This window comes from Tupaia chinensis, unplaced genomic scaffold (assembly GCF_000334495.1).
Source record: "Tupaia chinensis unplaced genomic scaffold, TupChi_1.0 Scaffold000115_1, whole genome shotgun sequence".
NCBI lineage: Eukaryota > Metazoa > Chordata > Mammalia > Scandentia > Tupaiidae > Tupaia > Tupaia belangeri.
The window spans coordinates 3,884,885-3,895,289 of record NW_006159579.1 but is presented as its reverse complement, the minus strand read 5'-3'; the positions used below and the strand labels follow the sequence as shown (position 1 = coordinate 3,895,289).

General features: G+C 45.0%; 1 protein-coding gene and 1 long non-coding RNA gene across 2 annotated transcripts in view; one reads left to right on the top strand and one right to left on the bottom strand.

Moving 5' to 3' along the window:
* Nucleotides 1-10,405, bottom strand: part of DLGAP4 (DLG associated protein 4) — a 99,171-nt gene that overhangs the window by 64,429 nt on the left and 24,337 nt on the right.
* Nucleotides 1-10,405, top strand: part of LOC102482900 (uncharacterized) — a 32,500-nt gene that overhangs the window by 17,216 nt on the left and 4,879 nt on the right. The window contains exon 3 of the long non-coding RNA XR_001370059.1: nt 3,391-3,456. This is a non-coding gene — a long non-coding RNA (uncharacterized LOC102482900). The remainder of the gene's footprint in view (nt 1-3,390; nt 3,457-10,405) is intronic.

The following is a 10,405-nucleotide window of genomic DNA, read 5'->3' as shown; positions in this document are numbered from 1 at the left end:
CCGGGAGCAGGGGGAGCTGGGGGTAGGGGGGTGGGGAGTCCCGCCCCTCCATCCGCCCGGCTAAACCGGTTCCAGCTGGAACGCGACGCATGCTCGGTGCGGGAGGAGTGGGGCGTGGGTCCGCCCCAATTCATCCCTGTGACACTTCGTGGTAACGGGGCACACTGAGGCTAAGAAAAGCGGAGGTGGCCTTCTTACCCCTGGCCAGTCAGATTAGTCTTTAGGTCCTATGGACACCCTGTTGTCCTCTCTGCTTCGTTCTCCCTTTCCTGTGTTCACCCAGAGTCTTAAAGATTGGGTTCCAAACCCTGCTCAGGCTCTAGAGGCATGAGACCTTGGACGAGATGCTCATGCAACCTCTCTGAACCTTTCTTTCTTCGGTAAAATAAAGCAACAAACCTTGCCCGTGGTGTCTTTGGGGGCAACGTGCTTAGCTGGAGCCAGGCACTGCCTTCATGCCTCCTCACCCCTCCAGTTGGGCTTTTCTCCTGCGAATCCCCTTTCCTCAATCCTGTCGCTTCTCCCCTGCGAGTCCCCTGTTCTCAGTCCTGTTTCTGTCGCTTCTCTGCGGGCCACATCCCTCCATACACCAGGTCTGTCACCCACAGGCCCAGCTCCTGTTCCTGACCTGCCTGGCAGGATGGCCCACCCAGGCAAGCCTTTTTTCTCTCTCAATCTGTTTTCCCAAAAATAAACTGCAGAAAAGAATTTTGGACATCTGGTAGGATTGTTTTGAGGACAGAAGATGATGAGAACAGAATTTCCAATGCCATTGTCATGTCTTTTGTATTAAGATATAAAGATAACGGGGCTGGCAGGTGGTGTGGTCGCTAGGGGAGCTGGACACGGCCGACCACAGTTTGGATCCTGGACCTGGTGGCTTGCTTTCTCACTTTCTCTCTGTCCCTCTCTGTTAAAATTAAAATAAGTAAATGCATAAAGTTAAATAATTCTTAAAAAATATAAAAATAACAAAAGCGACAGGATTATTGAGCCATTTTGATGCTGGGTGCTGTGCTAAGCACTTTGAAAGCACCAGCTTCAGCCTACTCACTGTCACTGCTATGCCTGTACTGGTCACTTAATGTTTACCTTTAAGCAGGCTTATTGAGGAAAAAAAAAATTCACTGCAGGCCCTGACAAAGCTGCAGGATAAGATCTCATGGTTCTATCTCACCCTCCCATATCCAGTCCTACACTCCCCCTGTCACCTCTCCAGAGAGGCCCCCATTTCAGCAATAGGGAATGTCGGCTCTTTATCTCTCATTCTGAGAAGGCCTCCTGGCTTCTCCCATTCCTCTGAACTTATGGTGCCTGCGCAGAGCACACTGTCCCTCACCTGGTCTACCACACCAGCTTCTGAGTGGCCTCATAGCCACTCATCCTATCCATGTTTCCAAATGATTATTTGAAACTCCTCTGATGGATACCACACCTTTTTGTTTATTTGTGTTTAATTCATATAGTGCATGTGTGCTTGCCAGAGACAGAGAGAAAGTGAGAAAAGCACCCCCCAGAAGGAAGGACCATACCACAATCCCTTCTCCATTCTCCTCTTGGGATTTTGGGTGCATGTGTGTGCACATACCCAGTGTGTTTTTCAAGTTGCGGGGTCCAGGACCCAAACCACAGAGTTGGGTATGTGGGATCCAGCCACCCTAGCCACCATGCCGCCTGACTGGCCCCAATACCCATATTGCACCCATGGTTTCCAAAACCAGGGCCTTAAATGGCTCCCCCATACACAGGACAATAGAGAACTCAAGGCTTTGAAGTGAGGCAGATCCAGGTGGGAAATAGCTCCTTGACTTATTAGCTGAGTGACCGTGACCTTGATCTTCTCTAGGGTGCAGTATTTTTTTTTGTGTGTGATGTATCTGTAAATGTCTATGTGTATGTATGTTAGGTTCACAGGGTTAAATAAGGAATGGCAAATGTGTATAACTGTCCTGGCCTCAGCAGGCATCACTAATCAATGGTGTCACATTTTTCTGCTTCACTACATCTCAGTCCTGAGCTCCGGGGATCAGGAATGGAAAACAAGGCCCAGCCATGATAGCGTGTGCTGGATGCTGCTGATTGGGAGGCTGAGGCCACATGGGAGGCCCAGATTCAATTTTCAGTCTACTTTAAAAAGCTAAGCATAGGAGCCGCAGGTGGCATGGTGGTTAAAGATGCTGGACTCCTACATGGCTGACTGCAGTTCGAGCCTCGGACCTGGTAGCTTGTTTTCTCACTTTCTCTGTCTTCTTTCTCTGGTCAAATTAAAACAAATAATAATAATAAAGTTAAATGAAAATAATTAAAAAAGAAAGCTAGACATGATGATGAGCTCCTGCAGTCCCAGCTACTCAGGAGGCTGAGGCAAGAGGCTGGTCTTTGAGGTTCTTCTTAGCCCTGGTGCTCTGGGGGTGAGCCTACAGGAGCCTACCATGTTTCAAACATCGCTGACATTTATTTATTTATTTATTTATTTATTTTGAGAGGTTTTTGCTATAGGGCGTGTGCGCTCGCCAGAAAGAGACAGAAAGCGAGAAATCACCTCCTGAGGGGATGGCCACACCGCAATCCCTTCTCCTCCATTCTTCTCTCAGAATCTTGGGCACGCACGCACACGCGCCCGGCGTGAGTTTAAGCCACTGGGTCCAGGACTCAAACTGCGGTCGACTACATGGGAGTCCTGCAACATAGCCATTATGTTAACTGCTGGTCCCGCTGTCATGATTTTTACATTAAAATGTAAAAATAGTAACAACAAAAGTGATGGAGGGTTAGTGAGCGATTTTGACACCATCCACCGTGCTAAGTACTTTGAAAGTAGTAGTTTGCTTCCTCCTACTCACTGCCACTGTGCGACATTTGTACCAGTCATGTAATATTTAGCTTTAAATTGGTTTACTTAAGAAAAAGTAGCTTAGTCAAGAGCCTCAAGCACTGCCAGAGAGTGACCCCAAATGTGTGTACTTGTGTATATGTGTGTGTGGGCATGCACATGTGCACACGTGTACACATGTGCAGGTGTACAGAAGGCAATGGGCAGGAGGTGGGTTGCCACATAGCAGCCCACACTCTCAGGCCCTGGGAGATGTCACAGCCTCCGTGTGATTCAGAGGGAGTAGGAGAGACAGAGAATGGGAGGACAAGGGGGGGAGGATCAGAAACAGAGAAGGAAGGCAGAGAGAGGGTGGGGGAGAACTACTAGGGCTGAGGGAGACAGACAGAAGGCAAAGATGGTGAGGGGGAGAGGAAAGGAAGGGGAGGAGAAGAGGGAAGCTGGAGGAAAGGGAGGAAGGGTGGGAGAATGAGCTCTGATGGGAGGGGGAGACCACAGAGTAAGAGAAGGGAGGAGTGGAAGGGAGGTTTTTCTAGCTTCTTTCTTCTCTTTCTCAGAGGCTGAGAGTGGAGAAGCAGAATCAGGGCAGACCGAGGGGTGATGGCACCCATGTCTCCTCCCAGGTAGGTCTTCTGGCTAGGGACAGGCAAGTGTAGGCAGCTGAGCTGCCGCGTCCCCCACTGTCCCAGCAGGAGTTGTCCTGCCTGCCAGTCACTTGCCAGAGCTATTTCTGGAATGTGGAATCTGGGTCAGAAAAGAAGAGGGAGGCTGGTGGCAGTAGCAGCACTGGCAGCTGGGAAGCTGGCCAGCACAGAGTGGGTGGGTGCCCGGCTCCGTGCCCTGCACACAGCGGCCAGGCCACTCGATAGGGGCCTGCCCCTGCCACTGCCTGAACGACTGCCCTTCACCCACACATCTAGCCACTGCTTACATATAGGCGAGCGCGAATGTGCCCACGTGAGAGGGACAAAGGACTTCCACATCCCTCTGCAACTTGGGGGCTCAGAACAGCTCTGAGAGGCAGGGCCCCAACTCCTCACTCCTTACAGGCAGAAGCTGAGAAGAGGGGGGTCTTTCTGTCCGGGGTGACCCATGCAGGGAGAGACAGTGGCTGAGTGAGGTCTGTGTGGAAGCATGGTGATGGGCGGGACTGCTATGGATGGGAGTACAAATTTTACACTGATGAAGGAGACCTCATAGAATGGGGCACTGTCAACGACAGAGATATAACTGAACTATCTAATTATTATGACAAATTTCTGGCAGATGGAAATAAAGTACCTTATTCATTTCCTTTTTTTTTTTTTTTAAAGGTTTTTGCCATGGGGCATGTGCACTCATTGGAGAGAAACAGGGATAGTGAGAGGCCCGGAGGATGGCCATGCCCTAATCCCTTCTCCATTTTCCTCCTGGGACTTTGGGCATGAATGCACATGCACCTAGCATGATTTTCAAGCTGCTGGATCCAGAACTTAAACTGTGGTCAGCCATGTGGGGGTCTAGCGCTGTAACCACTGGGCCAACCCCAGGAACTTACTCAAATAAAACCCACACATTATGACAACTTTTTGCAGATGGCAGTTAAGTGCCTTAAGAAGGAACATCCTTTCTTAATTCAGCACAAAAGTGCTTTCTGTCTCTCTCTGGTCAAATTAAAAAGAAATTAAATTTTATATATATATATATATTTAATTATTATATATATTTAAGTATATATATTTAATTTAATATATATATATAAGTAATTTAATGGACCTGCTGCAGTTCTGACTACAGATCTGAACTTAGTGGATTTGATTATTCCTGTGAGTTAGGTGAGTTTAACCCGCTGGGTATGAAGGGATCAGAGGGCAGAAGAAGGAGGAGCAAGTTCAATATATGGTGGTCATAGTGGTGACCTAGGGGAGGGCTGGCTGGGGAAACCCAGGAGAGTGAAATTTTTGGTGGCCCCAATCTACTAGAGGCAATATTTCCTCACAGGTGTGGAGGTGGCATAAGCCTGGAAGGAGACACACATGTGAGTGTGTGTAGGTGTATGTTGATATTAGATGCACACATACACACACATATATATATTACTATCAGGATGCATGTGGGTTTGCATCTATTTTCATATCACGTATAGTTCTAAGGGTGTAGACTTTCCATGTGTCTAGAAGTAGGTGCACATGTGCCTACATCTGGGTAAGTGTGAGATGTTGCTACACAGTACTTCCTTGACTCACTTGGTTTGGAATAAAGCCCCAAACTGGGAATAACTAGAGCTCCCATATCCCTGCATTTAATGCCAAATGTATAGGTTGGAGAGTGGTACGAGGGTAAAATGTGAGGCTAACCCACATGGGAAGGTTCCAAGTTTGTATACGGAGATCTCTCAGAGTACACTGGTCATGCACGTGCCTGTGATCTGGAGCTGGCTGAATCTGGGGATCACAGCATCAAGATTGTTGGAAGTGCTGTCTCTCTCTCATGGAAGAAAGAAATAAACTTAGGGGCCAGTAGGTGGCGTGGTAGTTAAGGTGCTGGAATCCCACATGAGGTTTACATCCCAGACCTGATGGCTTGTTTTCTCATTTTCCCTTTCTGTTTCTCTCTGGTCACATTAAAAAATAATAACAATAAATTAAATAAATAAAACTTTTTTCGAGAGATTTTTGCTATAGGACACATGTGCTTGCTGGAGAGACAGAGAGACAGAAAGCTGCAATCCCTTCTCTTCCGTTCTCCTCTTGGGACTTTGGGCATGCATGCACACTTTCCTGGCATGAGTTTTAAGCTGCTGGGTCCAAGACTTGAACTGTGGTCAAGTGGGAGTCTAGTGATGTAACCATTATGCCATCTGCTGGTCCCAATAAATAATTCTTAAAAAAGAAAAAAAAAAACATATAAAAGAAAGCCAAATGCTGGATCATCCATATGGGATGTGCTGGGGGTACTGTGATAAAAGGAATTCTTGGCCTTGTTTTCAATCTCTCCTGTGTTCATACCCTTTGGTATGTAACCACAATTTTTCTCACAAAAGCTGGAATGTATTTTTGGACCTTGGCTTTAAACTCATGTGACTTTCTTTGACCAATGAGATGTCAGCAGGTGTGACAGAAAAAGGGACTTGCAATGTGCTTGCTCAATGAGGTTTGCCCTCTTACTCTTCTGCCACCATGTTGGGTAGAACATGCCCCAGCCGGGCCACTGATTCCATGGCAGAGCACCTGACAGTCTCAGAAGGATGCAGGACGTGCAAAGCAGAGCCAGTTGACCTGCAAACTCATGAATGAGAACGAAAACTTACTGCTGTGTGCCACTGAAATTATGCGCTTGTTTGTTATGCAGCATGATTACGAAAATAATTGACTGATGTAGAAACTGGTACCAAGAGTGGTGTGTGATAGCAATACAAAATGAAAACATGCAGCATTGGCTCTGGGACCAAGTGCTGAGTAAGTAACGAGTAGCCTATTGCAGGAGACATAAAAAAAGGCGACTCCTATCATGTAGAGACAAAAGTCTTGGTAAAACCACCATCTACAGTAATTTGAATAGAGCAAATGGATTTAGGCAGGATAGTTTCCAGGCAAAAGGTTGAAAGCAAGGGCTGGCTCCTTTAGCTGCTTTTGATAAGGACTTATAAGAAAGAGAACTCTGGGACCGGCAGGTGGCATGGTGGTTAGGGTACTGGACGCCCACAAGTCAACTGCAGTTCAAGTCCCAGACCTGGCCGCTTACTTTCTCACTTTCCCTCTCTCTCTCTGCCTCTTTTTTTTTTTTTTAAATTATTATTTTATTTTAACTTTATTAATTATTATTATCATTATTATTTTCCAGTTTGATCAGAGAGAGACAGAGAGAGAGAGAGAGAGGAAGTGAGAAGGCAAGCTACCAGGTCCGAGACTTGAACCGTGGTTGACCATGTGGGAGTCCAGTGCCGTTAACCACCATGCCACTTGCCGGCCCCTCTCTCTGCCTCTTTTTGGTGAGCTCATGTGACTTACAACAAATTAAATAATAATAATAATAAAATTAAATAATTCTTAAAAAAAAAAAAGAGAGAGAGAGGAACTCATGAACAAAATAGCCGATCTTGGGCCCAGCGGGTGGTGTGCTGGTTGGGGCCCTGGACTCCTACATGGCCGACCACAGTTTGAGTTCCAGACCTGGCAGCTTCCTTTCTCACTTTCTCTTTCTCTCTGTCTCTTTCTGGTGAGCACATGTGTCCTATAGTAATTTACAATACTGCTACTAATAAATAAGATAAAATAAATAATTCTTTAAACACAGCTTCTCCCTATAAATAAGATAAAATAAATAATTCTTTAAAAAAAGCTTCTCCTTGTCCCTTCCCTCTTTCCTCTTTTCTCCCTCCTTCTGTTCCTCCCTCCCTCCCTTTCTCTCTCTCTCTCTCTCTAAAAAAAGAAAGAAAGAAAAGAAAGAAATAGCTGATCTGTAAGGAATGTTTAGAAGAAATAAACAGAATCCAGAGGGGCCAGCAGATGCGTAGTGGTTACACTGCTTGACTCTCACCTAGGCAACCACAGATTGAGTCCTGGACATGGTGGCTTGAAACTCACGCTGTGTGCATGTGCTTGCATGCCCAAGGTCCCAGGAGAAGAATGGAGAAGGGATTTCGGTGTAGCCATCCCTGCAAAGGGAGGTAATTTCTCACTCTCCCTGTCTCTGTCATTCCCCAACCCCCACAGAGGCCGCACATATCCTAAGGCAAAAACCTCTTTAAAAACAAAACAAAACAAAAACAAAGTCCAGAACTTGCTGAATTTGAAAATAAATCTGTCAGCTCCAGCCTCCTGGGTCAGTAAATCATTTTCAAATGAAGATACAGCCTTAGGACAAGGATCAAATTAAGGTCATATCCAGTTAAGGTCCAGCCTATGGATCAGGTCAGAGTGTTGTTATAATACCTTTTATTAACATCTAAAAATTATAAAAAAATCGTCTAGTAGATGCTCTCAGCTGGCTGGTCAAAAGGGCTTACACAAAGCTTCAGGGCATAGTCCTACAGAAGTCTAACGTAAGACTATGGTTTGAAAAAAATGTGGATATGGCTTTAGGCATCTGGAGTTATATGGCATCAAATACAAAGAAACTCCCCAAAATGTTTGAGGTAGGTACATGGGTAAAACTGGTCAGTTTAGATCAAAGAGACTGAGACTATTCAAGATATAAAAAGACCTCTACTCCCCTAACTTTCTTCAGGGAGGAAGCAGGTTAAGAAAGGTGTTCAGGGACCAGCATGTAGTATGGTGGCTAAGGGGGTAGACACTCCCACATGGCTAACCAAAGTTCGAGTCCTGGACCTGGTGGCTTGCTTTCTCACTTTCCTTTTCTCACTCTCTCTCTCTGTGTCTCTCTCTGGTCAAATTGAAATAAATAAATGAATAAATAAAATTAAATAAATAATTCTTTAAAAAAATAAAAGGAAAAAGAGGGGCCAGCAGGTGGCGTGGTGGTTAAAGGTGCTGGATTCCAATATGACTGACTGTGGTTCGAGTCTCGGACCTGGTGGCTTGCTTTCTTGCTTTCTCTTTCTCTCTCTCTGTTTCTCTCTGGTCAAATTTAACAAATAATAATAAAAAATGAAAACATGCAGCATTGGCTCTGGGACCAAGTGCTGAGTAAGTAACGAGTAGCCTATTGCAGGAGACATAAAAAAAGGCGACTCCTATCATGTAGAGACAAAAGTCTTGGTAAAACCACCATCTACAGTAATTTGAATAGAGCAAATGGATTTAGGCAGGATAGTTTCCAGGCAAAAGGTTGAAAGCAAGGGCTGGCTCCTTTAGCTGCTTTTGATAAGGACTTATAAGAAAGAGAACTCTGGGACCGGCAGGTGGCATGGTGGTTAGGGTACTGGACGCCCACAAGTCAACTGCAGTTCAAGTCCCAGACCTGGCCGCTTACTTTCTCACTTTCCCTCTCTCTCTCTGCCTCTTTTTTTTTTTTTAAATTATTATTTTATTTTAACTTTATTAATTATTATTATCATTATTATTTTCCAGTTTGATCAGAGAGAGACAGAGAGAGAGAGAGAGAGGAAGTGAGAAGGCAAGCTACCAGGTCCGAGACTTGAACCGTGGTTGACCATGTGGGAGTCCAGTGCCGTTAACCACCATGCCACTTGCCGGCCCCTCTCTCTGCCTCTTTTTGGTGAGCTCATGTGACTTACAACAAATTAAATAATAATAATAATAAAATTAAATAATTCTTAAAAAAAAAAAAGAGAGAGAGAGGAACTCATGAACAAAATAGCCGATCTTGGGCCCAGCGGGTGGTGTGCTGGTTGGGGCCCTGGACTCCTACATGGCCGACCACAGTTTGAGTTCCAGACCTGGCAGCTTCCTTTCTCACTTTCTCTTTCTCTCTGTCTCTTTCTGGTGAGCACATGTGTCCTATAGTAATTTACAATACTGCTACTAATAAATAAGATAAAATAAATAATTCTTTAAAAAAAGCTTCTCCTTGTCCCTTCCCTCTTTCCTCTTTTCTCCCTCCTTCTGTTCCTCCCTCCCTCCCTTTCTCTCTCTCTCTCTCTCTAAAAAAAGAAAGAAAGAAAAGAAAGAAATAGCTGATCTGTAAGGAATGTTTAGAAGAAATAAACAGAATCCAGAGGGGCCAGCAGATGCGTAGTGGTTACACTGCTTGACTCTCACCTAGGCAACCACAGATTGAGTCCTGGACATGGTGGCTTGAAACTCACGCTGTGTGCATGTGCTTGCATGCCCAAGGTCCCAGGAGAAGAATGGAGAAGGGATTTCGGTGTAGCCATCCCTGCAAAGGGAGGTAATTTCTCACTCTCCCTGTCTCTGTCATTCCCCAACCCCCACAGAGGCCGCACATATCCTAAGGCAAAAACCTCTTTAAAAACAAAACAAAACAAAAACAAAGTCCAGAACTTGCTGAATTTGAAAATAAATCTGTCAGCTCCAGCCTCCTGGGTCAGTAAATCATTTTCAAATGAAGATACAGCCTTAGGACAAGGATCAAATTAAGGTCATATCCAGTTAAGGTCCAGCCTATGGATCAGGTCAGAGTGTTGTTATAAAACCTTTTATTAACATCTAAAAATAGTAAAGAATCGTCTAGTAGATGCTCTCAGCTGGTCAAAAGGGCTTACACAAAGCTTCAGGGCATAGTCCTACAGAAGTCTAACGTAAGACTATGGTTTGAAAAAAATGTGGATATGGCTTTAGGCATCTGGAGTTATATGGCATCAAATACAAAGAAACTCCCCAAAATGTTTGAGGTAGGTACATGGGTAAAACTGGTCAGTTTAGATCAAAGAGACTGAGACTATTCAAGATATAAAAAGACCTCTACTCCCCTAACTTTCTTCAGGGAGGAAGCAGGTTAAGAAAGGTGTTCAGGGACCAGCATGTAGTATGGTGGCTAAGGGGGTAGACACTCCCACATGGCTAACCAAAGTTCGAGTCCTGGACCTGGTGGCTTGCTTTCTCACTTTCCTTTTCTCACTCTCTCTCTCTGTGTCTCTCTCTGGTCAAATTGAAATAAATAAATGAATAAATAAAATTAAATAAATAATTCTTTAAAAAAATAAAAGGA